The sequence below is a fragment of the Spodoptera frugiperda genome, chromosome 11 (assembly GCF_023101765.2).
Source record: "Spodoptera frugiperda isolate SF20-4 chromosome 11, AGI-APGP_CSIRO_Sfru_2.0, whole genome shotgun sequence".
NCBI classification, from domain to species: Eukaryota; Metazoa; Arthropoda; class Insecta; order Lepidoptera; family Noctuidae; genus Spodoptera; species Spodoptera frugiperda.
Genome location: NC_064222.1, coordinates 2179891 through 2195961, shown reverse-complemented (window position 1 = coordinate 2195961; position 16071 = coordinate 2179891). Strand labels below are relative to the sequence as shown.

At 34.7% G+C, this 16071-nt stretch overlaps 1 protein-coding gene across 15 annotated transcripts in view; it reads right to left on the bottom strand.

Annotated features, from left to right (window-relative positions):
- Positions 1 to 11288, bottom strand: part of LOC118274590 (uncharacterized) — a 362728-nt gene extending 351440 nt beyond the window's left edge. For 13 of the 15 annotated variants that reach the window (XM_035592192.2, XM_050697032.1, XM_035592186.2 and 10 more), the window contains exon 1: positions 10957 to 11288. The gene's annotated coding sequence lies outside the window, so the exon portion shown is untranslated. The remainder of the gene's footprint in view (positions 1 to 10956) is intronic. The other 2 variants (XM_050697033.1, XM_035592198.2) reach the window with 1 other exon arrangement.
- Positions 11289 to 16071: the final 4783 nt, after the last annotated feature.

The following is a 16071-nucleotide window of genomic DNA, read 5'->3' as shown; positions in this document are numbered from 1 at the left end:
CTATAATAGCAGAGTTGGCAGAGTCGCGTGTCCGTAACATTCCTTGACAACCTACAACATTACAGCTCTTCTATGGTTAAGGTACATGGAGCTATTCACAGAGTATTGAATAGTTGATTTATTTAATTTTTAATACTTCGGACGAGTACCACTTGTAGTTTCATTTAAAGCATATGAGTGATTTCCATACTACAATTTCCTACAATTGGACACCCAATATTCATTGACTCGATTTCAAGCACTACGGTAGAAAGTCTATCAAACACTGACATGAATGATTGTGTACAAACGCTGGCCAACTAGAGACCGGGTTATATCGAGTATGGACCCAGTAAACACTACCGTTTGCATCCACTCTTTGTTAAACTTTCCACCTACTATAATAAAAGTGTAGGAATTGAGACAAAACAAAAGAGTTTTAAAAATTAAATGTTGCTTGAAACTCACTTTAAACTTACTCCCAGTGCCATTTAGTGTGGGAAAGCTTGCGTTATGATTTGTCGTATAAGTGTGTTAATTTCCCCAACCCCCAAATACCAAATCCGAAAAGGTACTCCTCTGATGGCCCTAGACTGCGAGTGTCTATGACCTGCGCCGATTGCTCACCATCAGGTGATCCGTCTGATCGTTTACCAGCTTATTCCATAAAACAAGAAGAATATGTCCACCAATATGTAGATTATTCCATAAAAAAAACATATAAACTTTACTGAAATACATACAAATTACCAGTATGTCCTCGTTAACCTGTGTTGAAACTCGTTGAATAACGTTATGAAACTTTTGTTTTCTTTTTTTACAAGACAGTTAAAAATGATGGCCTCTAAAAATATAAATTCATGTGTAGATACTAGGAGCGCAGAAAACAAAGTATCTATTCGTTTAAATAAATGTGTTCACATTTTTGTGAACACACACATTTCTTCATGCAACGAACGCTTTGCATAAGCGTGATGCCATTCAAATGCAGCACGTTGTTTAGATTTATGATGCCCTGATAGCACACGAACCATTTTTAGTTTACATAACATAAACTTTAAATAAACTGTCTGTAAAGCAAATTGAAGCAATTATTCTAAATGATATTATTATTGTTTTGTTTTAATTGGTCAGTACTCAATACGAGTAACTAACAATAAATTAATATGTCAAGGTTGAAGTTTGATATCGGTGTAAAAAAACTGAATTATTTTGTTTACGTAATATTATAAAGTACCTAAGTAACCCCAAATGCCAAATTGTTTAACAGTAATTCAACACCAATAACCTCGCCTTTAATTCCATACCATAAAATATAACAAAACTAAATTAGTATCAAAACTCACTTCAAAACCCACTTTATTGTAAAACCTCAAACATTATTTGAACTTATAAACAGAATCTCAAAATCTAGACTCGTTTTAAGACAACGTCTTCATAAACTTCCTATATCAAAAGGAAGGGTTAGAAATAATACGAAACTTAGAAAAGTTGATCCTCTTTCACGTCCAAAGTCGCACTTAGCGCCCTCGGCCGCCATCTTGAGATTAAGACCTGAAACTTGTACAGCCACCACTTTCCAGTGGTGTAATAAAAACAATTGGATCTCTCTTTCTTTTGTATGGAGTTGCTTCTGTATACGTATTGTTTGAATTTAAAGTTTTATATAAAGTATTTTAGTAGGAAGGACGAAAGGTTTTGTTGAATTTCGTAAGATGTATTGGAGTGATACCATGGCGTCACAGAAAACCGACGTGAAACAACGCTTGCGTTGTGTTTCTTTATATGAGTGAGGGTTTCGGAGGCCCAATTACACATCCCTTCCCAATTCCCTAACATCCCTTAAATTCCTAATCACCAAAAGGCCGCTAATGCACTTGTAACGCCTCTGGTATTTCAGACACAACAAATACCAATGGGTCGGCGGCAATTGCTTACCATCAGGTGATCCGCCTGCTCGTTTACTGGCTTATAAGATAAAAAAAGGTGTGAAGGAAAAGGTAATCGTATAATATGTCGTTCTAGCGTCTTATAGGGAAGAATGCAAAATAATATCCTACAGAATTAAGTAGGTAAAGTAACTGGGAACTGGATATACACGGTGTAACAAAAAGGGAGTATACATATCAAGTGCACGGTTTCTAGATAAATAACTAAACGATACGGAAAGGGTTTTTAAACTCATGTTTTCAAGGAACTGAGTTATGATTTTTTCCAATATATAAAATTTAGAAACGAACATTAAAATTAGGTAGTTACAGGTACTAGGCGATCAGATTTACAGAAGAAATGTTTCGTAATATTAGCGGGTATCCCCTGTAGTGTTATGACACGTTTGTATTTCAAGAACACTCAAGAACCATGCGACACCAAGTATTTGGTGACTTTTTTTAAACGTATTTTGAGCTGAGGCTTTTTGTAGAGATTCTTTATTCAACTGTATTATTCAGTGCTTCTTGATGTATATGGGTAGTTTGTTACACGCTGTATACTATGTTTGCAATGAATATAATATGCGGAAGTCCCAAACTGACTAGTAGATACTGAGTTACGTTTAACATTATTACTACGAAATTATACTATTTTTTCGATTCGACAAAAAATTATTTCTATTCTTATATTTATTGTAAACCTTTTCTACCTTCAGTTAATATATCAACGTATACATATCTTTTAGTATACTCATATATAGATACAAAAATACTATCTTTACAATAAAACGCCAACCAACCAACTAACATCCATTTGTGTGAAATCATATATCTTTTTCCACCCAATATGGCCGTTCGTTCTACAAGAAAATTCCACGCCTAAAACGGCTACCTACGAACGGCAGACACCTTTATATTCCCCAATCAATAAACTACTCCCATAAATCTTTAAAGACTATTAATTAAATAACTTGTAAGGCTAGGTAAATTGCTGTTTCAAGTTGCTATAAAGACACGTTTCGACAGAAATTGTGACATAAATGTCAGATATTAATGTCTGTACGGTACCATTGGTAGAGTTTGCTTTATGTTTAAAGTAATCGAAATGAGAGCGCGTTCGGTGCTCTGATTGGTTGGTTTATTTGAACCGACCAATCAGAGCACCGAACGCGCTCTCGTCATGTTGCAAACTCGTACTAAGGGTCTGCTTGCACTAACTTGCGGCGGTTGATACGACACTAATTATCGTGTCACAATATTTTTTATCGTATTTTTGTTTTGTTCACCAGATACCACTAGTATGAACCTCTCATTCTTCATCCAATAAAGAATTAGCTAGTGTCACACTATTGGACGTTTAATATTTGACAGCTGCTATGATTGGAGAAAAACCTCTTGCTACATTTGCACCATCTGGTAGCCCGCATTACAGATACATAGATTTGACATTTATGATGATGTATGTATACATTTGTTTAATATTAGTTTTGATATTCAAAAAAGTACCTTAAAGCCTATTTGAAAATAAATAAATTTTACTTTGACTGTGTACAGTGTAGATGTCTAAACGTACCTTTAAACTTCTATTTAGCTTAGGACATAATATTGCATGTATCCACTATTTAGTTTTCTTAAACTTTAGTAATAAACCTTAGGATTTTCCCGTTTATACTAAGCACAAGTTTATGTTAACAAAACCAACTTAATATTATGGGAAGTTTAATATACTGCAGTCACAAATTGCTTCTTTGAAGTGAAGTTGTGAGTCATTTTAGTTGTGAACACATGTTATATGTCAAAGGACGGTTATTTTTAAAGACAACTGTTACTTTTCAAGTCATCAAGTTATATGTCATGTACGTTGTATGTATGTATATATATAAAAATATAATGTTTTAAGTGATTATTCATTTTATGTTATAAGCTGTGAAACTATATGACCTTTCCACTGATACTAAGCTATGTGCGAGGAAGATACGCAGCTCGAGTATGCGATGTATCGATTGTGGGGAAGCCACGCGTAGCACAAACCCATAGCACGCATCTTTCCATATAAAAAATATAGCTTAGCTGAGTCCGTATCTATCAGTGCTAAGCTATGTATACCAATAAATATGATTGATGGAAACCAAACCGTATACAGCAACATAGTATAGCACATCTTTGGTGAAGTCTTAACAGTGTCTGTAACTCACTGTTTCCTAACTCTCGTTGACTGGCATTTTTATATGGGTCAAATTTAATTTAATTCATAAGATCATGAGTCAGATCTCTCGTGGAAATTAAAGAATAACAAAAGTAATTAAAAGTTTTGACGCGTTAATTGACTTATAAGCAGTTTGTATTTTTTATAGTAGGTATACGAGTAAAACGGTCGCAACCCGCTATCTGTCCCTATGTATGCTTAGATCTTCAAAACTGGAATAAATAGTACACTGGTAGACCATATACCTATCTGACTACACGATTAGCGAACTGGTGGGATGACCAGCTTCTGTTCAACGTGTTACGGGTTAGTTTTTAATCAAAGAATTCCTTTTTACTTTATTTTATTTGTGGTAAAAAAGACAAATCGTACTGATTCATTTATTATTTTCTCAAATTCTGACATGTTGAACTGTCATATTAAAGTTATGTACCGTACTGAAAACAGTTAAAAAGTAAACTGCCCTTTAAAAATGACAAATAATATGTTGCCGTATAATATGTAAGAGATGGGTAAATAGCATTCAGGATTTAGGGTCAGCAAAAAACAGACTAGACTCATATCCACAGGATAGGTATCAGGAGATCTTATAAATATTAATACCTATAATAATAATTTATACTTATACATCTAACAAATAATGAATGACCGACCTTTTATCAATAAAAGTGATTACTACCTCACCTTTAGCAACTAACACCTTACCTAATTAGTGCCGATACTTGTTATCACGCCCATAATCGACGCCAGCGCTCGACGGCCGTTGTAGGTACTAAATAAATTATACGTAGACGCCTTTCCTTGTATTAATTAAGATGAGGTGAGCTCGGGCACGTTGGACAATGGAATTTTTGTGTGGGTTCGTGTCTTAATATTATTAGATACTCTTGCAATAGGTACTAGGACTGTATCAGAAGTACGAAGGTAATAATTTTATAACATTGTTGCCATTTTACGTAGCAATCAACCACATTATAGCGATTTTCAAAATAAATCCTTCAGGTTGAATTTGACGTCAAAATTATCAGATTTGAATTGCAGAATCAGGAGTTTCTGAGCTACGGACTACCTAACGGGTTTACCGAGGCTTTTGTTCAAAAGCAGGAGTCAGGACGTCTCTCAGCTGATGATGATGATGTTGAATTTCGACGTAAAAATTATTAGATTTAAATTACAGAATCAGGTGTTTCTATCACACTCGAATTGCTAAGTAAACGAACATTTATTTCCTTACATATTTTTCTACAACGGAAAGAAAAACCTCGCTAACTTATCTCTAAAAACCTGGTCAACAAACATTTAGCAAATAGCCCAATAATTCACGTAAATAGGAAACCGAAACCCCGATAATGGGAAACATTAGGCGCTTGTTCATTACGTAGTTGCAAGCAGCAAGTACCAGGCGCCCATAATATGCATATAGTATGCAGTTAGCGAGTTAAACAGCTGTTGTTGTGCCTACAAATTGCAAAGCGCCATTAATTCGACCGAACACTTCATTTACTTGATCATCAGAGGGTTATTACTGAACACAATGATAATGTATCATTTGTAATTATATTTTGCCTATTGTAATAAAATTTAAAATTAATGTAGATAGTTTATACTTTGAAAATACTCTTACTAAAGCTTACAAAAAGAACAGTTATTTTTCCAGTTAAGTACCTTAATAATATCATAGTATAACGAGCTAAATCTTTCCAGAGAATTTCAGCCTTGAAAGGCTTTGCCCAACCCACTGCATGCGTGGGATACTCATTAGCCATCATTATACCAGGAATGCATAATACGCGAAGGAGTATTCAATATAGCACATCAATTTAAATTGTACCTTTCCTTTTAAGAATTTGAATGGATGTTTGTAACTCAGACATACTGAAATACGATAGAATTTGATAGAGATCATAATTTCAATTTGCTCAAAATATTCTAAAAATGAGAATAATTTTCATGAAACAAAATAATCATAAATTCATATGGCATTGCAATATAACAGACTAATTTTTAGTGGTAGTTAAATAGATATAAAAGACAAATTCACATAAAAATATTCAAACAAACCAAAGCCACGGGTAACATCTACTCATAGAGCAACAAATATGAATAATGAAAATTCTACATTCGTTGAATTTGTTCTTTACTCCACACACACACACATAATTTGTACAAATATTAACTTTATGAACACACACGTATGTACAAAGAGTTTGTTATTCCTCTTTCCTCCTCTCAGAGTGACAGTTGATGACATGACGCTGATTACCTCTGCTCTTTTATATTGCATTTCCTTTAAAAACATATTTGCTTTGCTTTAAAAATACCTTTTTATTAGAACTGTGGTTTATTAACACGGTACTAGGATAGCAGGATTCAAAGAAGTTTACATTTATTTTGTATCGTGGGCGTAATGCAGTTTGTGTTTAAAAGCATACAAGAACATATTATATCGTATTTAGGATATATACAATAGACTAAATACTATACAATAGTAGGTTTAGGGTACGTGTAGAAATAATTAGAAAACATTATAAGACATTGGATTCAAAGTACTGAGCAATGCAGTAATTAATTATACCCAACAATCACATAGCACAACAATCAGAAATATTAATTTTAAATCCTTTTTTTAAGGGAGGAAATCATTCAATGACTTCTCTCGCTAGAACGAGAGGGAGTGTCCGGCTCTTACTGACTAAAAACCACCCCGTTCCTACTCCTGCTTTTCGCTACTTTAAATCCTTAACACTTGAATCTGTGACACTAAAAAAAAAATATCAAAGCAAGTTTAATATTCCTCAGCAAATCAAATTTTCCCCATACCACCCTTTGTCACACTCGATATTATTATAACAACCTAATAAAAATATATAGATATAAGATGGCCTACCTACGCGAACACACCTACGAGTATACATATATTACATAATTCTTACTTGAAATAAACTGAACGATCATTATAATGAATGAACTATTAAATATAATTGGTTATATCGCACCGTTATCGTTTGCTCTGATTCCTACTCACGCCTTTACCTCTGAACGATTTAGGTAGACGTTCCAATACTCCCACATTTTTCTAGTTATTGGTATTAGTGCTATGGTTTTAAATGGAGAGAAATAAGGGCAATGACTTTATAATATCTATAAGTACTTTAATATTTTATTCTCATTAGGAATAACAGTTTTATTTAATAACCAGCTGCGCGGTTTCACCTGCTCTGTTCGACTTCTATTAGTCGTAGCGTGATGTCTTCTAGCCTACTGCCTTCTTCGATAAATACACTATCCAACACAAAAATAACTATTCAAATCGGACCAGTGGTTCCGGAGATTAGCGCGTTCAAACTAACAAAAATCTTCAGCTTTATATATTAGTGTATATTTATTTTTTAAATTCTAGCCATTTAAAAAGAAAATCCTCTATATTATAAGTACCTAAATTTTTTTTCGCCAATAAAATCTAAGGTAATATATATTGTTGTAATATGGAGCTTCGATCAATTATAACAACTAGAGAGAAAATGAGAGAATCTCAATTCACTCCCTAGTTGTTTCTATCTTCAAAATATAGAACACAATTTCAAAATACGAAATACTGAGTAGTCCAGAATATCGTAATGGAAATATTTAATAACCGCACTGAGACTTAGTGACTCCAACTAGATTGGGAAGACGTTAAGAAGTCGAAAGGAGAAATAACTGAAAATACAGGAGTTTAACTTGAAACAAAACGATATTAGTTAAGTGCATCTATTTACTTTATTTTATTTGGGAAACAAACAGAATTATATACGAAAATTACATATAAATTAAATTAAACATAGTCCAAAACAGTTTCCATATACATTAAAGTCAAGTCCAATACAATCAAATATGAGCGAAAAAATTCAATGAATGAATGAATGAACAAATTATTAAAGTCGGTTTAAATAACAGTTAAATTATATGTATGTCGCTATAATACAACTAGTTTTTTGCCGCCAGCGGTTGCGACCATGTTTCCATGGAATAAAATATGTAATATCACCCAAGTCAACTCATATCCTGTCTGTATACCAAATTACATCAAAATCCAATCAGTAGTATAGTTTCATTGTGATTACGTCCAAACAAACAAACTTCCACATTTATAATATTAGTTTGATATAAAAATCGATCAATCAATATACTTAATTATATCTACTATATGATTGGCAGACAACGCACAACCGAAACTACGTGTACATTGTAATTTGTATGTGTACGTGTGTATTATATGCCTTGGGAATTGTACAAGAACACTAAGAGATTTTTTGAAATTCCCACGGGGAAGGGAATAACATTTTTGTGCGTGAATAGAGACGCAAGTGAAAGCTAGTTTAGAAGTATAAAATATATCTTCTTATACGAGTATATAAAAATTAATTGATGTTCGTTAGTGTCGCCAAAACTCGAAAACGGCTAGACCGATTTGGCTAATTTTGGTCTTGAATTATTTGTAGAGAAGTCCAGGGAGAAAAAAATGATGGAAGCGGTACGTAGTTTGCCGGGTCAGCTAGTAAGTTATAAGTTACTTTACAATAGCCGCACTCATAGCCATTTTCACCTACCACCCGTAAACCACCTCTTAACTAAGAGTTACTTAGTGTGCCTTAACCAATCCCTTACGTGTAGTGTTAGGTGTCATTTATAATGGTTGGTGAAAACTATAATGTTTTTAAATGTTACCTATCTTAGTTAATGGGCTTCTTAGAAGCTGGGAGAAAATAAGCATTAGTCAGAATCATGTAATAGGTACTTAACCCAGTCTTTAGGAACTGTATTCAGAACAAAATCGTTACTAAATAACAATTTTAGTAATAATTATCTCTGAGTACATCCCGAAATTACAGTTTTAGTGCAAAATCTAAAGTAAATTTAGATTTCGACTAGAACAGTAGTTATGTCTCCCTAGAGTGCAGTTAAGTTATTCGTTTCCTAGCATTGAGTTCGGCTAAGTACGTACTTGTGCTAACTTTAACGTTCGTGATCTCACATAGTCCAAGTTATAGATTGTATACTAGACAAAGAATATTCGACCCGCAGCCGTTTAACGGGTTACCAGGAGTAGGAGTAGAAAGGTGTAGTTTTTAGTCAGTAAGAGTTTCTTCCTTTCTCCTAACCCAAGGGAGAAAACGTTGGCTCAAAAAAAGACTATGAATATTGCTTAATACTAATTAAAGACTTTAAGGGTGCTTTTCTACCAGAGATGTGCTATGCTAGGTTGCTGTGGACGTGTTTGGCTTTCAATACTCATTTGGACTTCATATTCGTTGGTACACATAACATGGCACTGGTAGAAACTGACTCGGCTAAGATATGTCTTTATGTGAAAAGATGCGTGCTGTGGTTCGCTACCCTACTATTGATACATCGCACACTCGAAACAGTTTCACAGCTTAGCTGTTACACCTTCTTAGCAGCTACATAGCACATCTCTAGAGGAAAAGGCACATCTTTAACTATTTTATTATGATATTGTAATAAAATTAACTAGTATCCATACAACCAGTTGTCGGTGGGTACTGCTAGATACTTCAGACATGTATTATTATGCCTGACACGAAAATCGATACAAGGACTTAAGGACCGCGTGCCCAAAGATTTTGTACAACCTACGACCTCTTTTAACTTATGTAGTTCTGGTACTTTTTTTGCCTTTTGAGGTATAGTATATTGTAGTTAATAAGAATATTTGTTTGAATGAGTCAATTGAAATAACACGTAATTTAAAAAGATTTCAAGCTCATTTTAAAACTATTGAAATATTTATAATGTTCGTCTGTGTCGAATCACCAAATTAAAAGCCGCGGTTTATTTGTTAATTTAATTTATTGCTTATTACTTTTTCCACCACATCATGAGTCAAACGAAAACCAGTACTGAATACAATACAATTAAGCTAAATGAAATCCCTATAAAACGTATTAATTGCACATTTTACAAGCGTTTTAAGTATCAATTCGGATTCCATAATTATTACTCAAATTAACGACAGCATTTTGTATTTCAATTGTCGAACGACGCATTCGAAATTCATTCCATTTATGAATGGAACGTGTGACGTAACACCTAAAAAGGAACGTTTCAAAAACCGTTTTTGACAACGGTTATTAATTAAACAAAGAGTTGTTAATAACTTAATAACGTTATTAATAAAAGTTGATGGGAAACGATTAGAAGAGAGAGTAATCCTTCTAAGCGCGGGCTTAAGACTTTCTTAGATACCGTTGCGTTATTTAAGAAACGGCTTTGGAAGAAACGGTTAATGATCTTTTTCACCAGTTAAATGAAAATCGCGAAAATGAGTGATACGTCATCAATAGCAATCAGCGGGCCATTATGCCCCGGAATATCTTTAAATAGCGTCCATTTACATGAAACACTCTTAAACGGTTTCATTAATTATTTTCCCTCACAAATTAAACTTTATTATAGCCGTTGATGGGGCATCGCTCGATTTAATAGAAAGGAACGAATTTAAATTAATTGATACTTATAGGTACAATTCGATTGACCAATTAATAAAATATTGCTCATGATTGTGAACAAAAATATTTAATTAATTTTGCTTACTTTTTTTCGTCGACAAAATATTTGTATATCTACATTTTTTTTAATTAAATCAAATTAATGCCTTAAGCTTATTTAGTTGTTAATAACAATCACGTGCAAAAAAATACACGGAAAAATAAGACTCAAGAAAAACTTTTAATATCGTGACTTCTGAAACTCGAATTTATCCAAAACAGGAAGTCAGAAAGTTTCACAACTTTCCATAGAAGGGAGAGAGAACGTTTCTGAAAATATATTTTCACTTACCTCGTGTGAAAGTTCCATAACAGCCAATAAACACATTCAGTTATTCAACAGTAACATTCACATAATTAAAAATTCAAATTTTCGAAAAACAAAATCAACCAATCACCGAGGAGTTTTCGAAAAAAATGTTCTTAAAACTTATACACAGCCCTATCGCACAGAAAAAAAATATCAATAATTATTATTTTATAAATAAAATAACACATTAATTTCGAAGTAGCACAGTTTTTAATATTTTTTTAACATTTTGAAATTTGAATTTTTATTTGGCGGGCTTGTGTCGCGGAGCGCGCGCTTCACTCCGCCTGTGCCAAACATTTTATCACACTGAACATTGGTGAAATCTGCCATTAGGGACGTACCGCGATCTCGACTTTATTGTTCGCAATAATGTTCGCTATCGAAAACAATATCTTACATTCGTGCGGAACAAATAAACACTGCAATAAACGCTTTGCAGTGTTTTTTTATGGACGAATGTGTCTTTTTATTGCCAAAAAATGTGTAGTTAAATTGAGAGGGTATACTGTTGACGTTTTCATGACAATTTGTGAATTGTCTTGTAATTGGAATTAGGATAATATAATAATACAAAAACCTAACATTATCACAGAAAATAAAACATTAAATTCTCGACGGTAATTCTCAAGAAAGTTTGCTCATCCGAAACTTAAGTTACCGCAACATAAATAAAATAACTGCAGCACTCTAACACCAACTCCAAAATAAGTTCAACCCAACACAGACAAAAACAACTTATGAAAAACTAGAACACGATAAAAAATTCTTATCACTTATCGACTCGATAGACTCAACAACGTGCCCCTCACTAGACTGTCTCGAGCGACCGTCACGCACTGTCCACGGATCGGGAACAACATTGGTCGAGTTCGCGCATGCGCTGTACATGTTTTTCTCAACTCTACTTGGAGTCTTGGGTATCAGTTTGTCTGTATTCGGCCTATAAATCTTATGGACGAGACGAAGCGGCCCATTTGCAAGTACCACCAGGTTTTAGTAAACATCTAGTTGTATGAGTTGAGGTTGAACGCTTTTGACATTGTGAGCTTCGAATTTCGAATGTGAATGTTTATTTTGGTAATGAAAAGTTTAAATGACGTTCGAATTAAAAATGTATTAATTATTTTTAAGATACTTATTTTCATTTACAAATTCGCTCTATTTTTTAACACATAAAACAACTAATTGTAACTGACTGATGACTGAATAAATATTTATTTTTACAAGCTAATCCGGTAAACTTCGTACCGCCTCAAACATTTTTTCTTACCTTTTAAACCTTCCCTAGACTTCCACAAATAATTCAAGATCAAAATTTACCAAATCGGTCCAGCCGTTTAATTGATTTTTATATACAGATTTAATCAATTTCCTTTTCTTTTTATAATCTATTTGCAAACCCAATATTTGCTGAAAAAAAATATAACAAAATATATTTCTTGCGAAGGCGAACATAATAATTTAAAGTTCAAGGTAGAAATTAAAAATCCTCTCCGTAGAATACATAATGAGCTCCGCATCTTATAGTTATAAACATTATCAGCTCCGCAACTCCAGCTCCTTAATGCTACGTGGCGTAGCTCGTAGCCCGTAGTCCGTAGCCGTGCTACGCCGTAGCTGTAGCAATTAATTTATAGCTTTCTTGCAGAAAATAGTTCCGGAATATAAACCTTCTTTAAAAAGTAAATTGTATTTTATTAAATAACTAGCTTGTGCCAGCTGCTTTGCCTGTGATAAGAATTTAAAAGATAGCCCACGTGTAGTTTAGTAGCTTTCGTGTGAAAGAACAGTAGCGTATTTAGAGTAAGAAAGAAAAGGCATTTTATTCTGTACAATAAGTCCAATAGTATTATTATTCCGACAGGATTAATACATCAATTACCTATAAGAACTAGTTGATCGAAGGATTAGTAGGATTGTCTAGATCATTGGATTGTTTGTGTGTTTACATGTTTGTCCGTCAATCACATTGAAGCTACGTAACGGATTTTGATAAAATTTGGTATGCAGACAGGGTTTAGCCTGATTTTGAAGTTAGAGTAGATTTCAATCCCACGGGAACGCGAATGAAACCGCTGACAGAAGCTAGTTTTTCATAATAATAGATAGGAGCGTGCCGAGTAATTGACCTAACAAAATAAAAAAACACATTATCTTCCCTAAAACCTAACAGTCATATCAAGAATATTTCAAGATTACGTAGCCCAACTTAGCATTAGCACGTAGCCGCGTAGCCGCGTAGGCCGGCGTAGCACGTAGGCCTACGAGCTACGAGCCAACGCCTACGCATTATCCGAGTGTACATTAAGATTCACTTTAGTTTATCATTTCACACAAAATCGGGACAAACACCACAAAGAAATGGTCTAAATGTTCCGTCACACTTGAATTTATATACACATGGCACCACTTAGAGCTATACATAACTAATTTACCATGGTCTCGCTTCGTATACTCTTGTGTCACCGTTTGTACTAAATTTACATACTGTAACTAGAAACTGTGAGACTATAGTTGCTTATTTACTCTGTGACGTTTTAAAAGAAATGTAAACCTTTGTTTTTTGTTTGGAAGGTAGATAGAAATGGTGGGATACGTTATGTTCCCCGGAGTAATAGGAGCACAAGCATATAAAATGTATTATCCTATTTAAACCTGATAGAAATGTCATGTAATAACACTTCAGAATGAATACTACTATTGAGAAAAAAATTATTAGATGACTCGACCAAGTCAATCCTTATAAAAAAATATTTTACACATTGCCCCATACTAGAATTCTCTCCTGTATCGTAGGTGCGTTAACAAACATACAATTCCACATACACATAACACCCAGACCAGAAGCTACAATTTATGAATCACACAAAGCGTTGCTCCGTGCGGTAATCGAACTCGCTACCCGTTGTACGCATCAAGCGAGCAGTCAAATCAACCATCGAGGCTGTCTAGTGGAAACATAGTTTCACAGCTTAGCTATTACATCTTCGTGGCATAGCTACATAGTACATCTCTGGTGGAAAAGCACCCCTAAGGAGAAAGCAAAAACGACGATCATTACTTATCACCACATTTATACCCTTATCCCATAAAAACATAAGCCGTTTCTTATTAGAATAGAAACGATTTAAAACGTCCTAGGAACTGCTACTTCAACAACCCAGTTTACTTAAAAAGGTTTTCTAAAAGTAGACCTATTTCATTTGCGTACGTACGAGTAATTCGCTTCACTGTCGTAAAAACCTTATAAGGTTCCCCTTTATGTTTAAAGCTAAGTCACACTGGGATATTTTTACAATGTAGGCGGGTAACGCATAAATCTTTGAATGAAACTGAATTTTTATACCGCACTGTGTCTTATCTTTCTAACTTGGTAACGCTTTTAGTGTGCTTTTCCACCAGAGATGTGTGCTAATAGCTCAGCTGTAAAACTCTGTGACCGTTTCCACTGATACTAAGCTATGTAGCGGTGCGAAGAAGTTCCGCAGCTCGAGTATATGATGTATTGATAGTAGAGACGCCATCTATAGCATGCATCTTTCCATATAAAAACATAACTTAGCTGAGTCAATTTCCACCATTGCTAAGCTATGTGTACCAATGAATATGATTGGTGGAAGCCAAACGCATCCACAGCAATGTAGCATAGCACATCTCTGGTGAAAAAGCACCTTAAACCAGGCAGGTCATTTAGCTTTGTCGGACAGTTCAGTAAGTAAGTCTTATCTACTTCCCAGTTAGTAGACAAATATCACGAAAATTTTGGGTAAACGCAAAAACACCTCATTAGCACATCACAACAGGAAAATCAAATTTCACGAGTTCAATCTCCAAGTTTAATAGACTGCGATTTACGAATTCCAAATTCTCAGATAAGCAGATACTTTTCTGTAGTTCCAAGCGTGAGAGAGCCAAGCCTTCGACACGAATGGGCCGGCTCGATCGGAAAGATACCTCACAGAAAACCGACGTGAAACAACGCCTGCGTTGTGTGAGTGAGGTTACCGAAGGCCCAATTACCCCTCTTCCCAATCCTTGATTATCCAAAAACCCTTAAATTCCTAACCCCTAAAAGGCCTGCAACGCACTTGAAGCGCCTCTGGTGTTCCCAGTGTCCATGCGCGGCGGCGGCGAATACCATCAGAAGATCCGTCTGCTCGTTTACCGGCTTAGTCATAAAAAAAGCAAACATTTTCCCTGAATCAAAAAACAACTACAACACACACAACACTAACGACCAACTATCGCGAAGACAACAGTCGCCTCACAAACCAAAAAAACAAATCCTTAGCTTCATCGGCACCAGAAATCTATTTTCATCTATATAATTGTGATCTCAAGCAAGACCCCGTGTCACCGAAATGTCGTTACTCATAATAATTTCTTCTCCATTATATGTCAACGACGGTAAGTGATTGATGACAGCCTACCCATACATAAAGGTAGGTGGGGATTATAGGGATCCGATACGAATTTGCTTTCGCAAGGGATCTCGTTGATACGGCATGGATTTGTGATGTCTTTATTGTGTGCTTGCAATCTATGTGGTGCGGTAAACGTTTTGGAATGTATTGTGGAATCTATGTTACCTATAGGTAAGGTAATCTTGAATATGGGATGTGTTGAAGATAATAACGTTCTGCGGTTTGTGGCGCGTTTTTAAAGCAATTCTATTGACATATTATATTTCAATATTGTAACTTTCCTGAGCCATAAGTACTAAATTAATTGTTTTTCGTAGTAGTAGCAGCGCGACAATCGCCGCGTCATGTGTCTTGGAATGCTACTCATGAATATGAGCCTTTAGCATGGCTTGAAACTAGTCGAGTTCCTCGTCAAATAATTACGTTAGTAAGCCGAAAAACATAATAATCATTATAGATTCTGTGACCTGATAACAGCTTCTATCAATTCAGCCTCATCAAAACTTATTCAGTAGTTCTTGAGTAGAATAGTAATATTACCAACATCTATCCAGACAAATAGGCAATACATGTATAGCTCCGTCCCTTTTGCACTGCTCATCGTCCATTCTGACACAATTGTAATAGCAGACTAATTAATGCCCCTGAACACCTATTAGGGAGCTTGTAC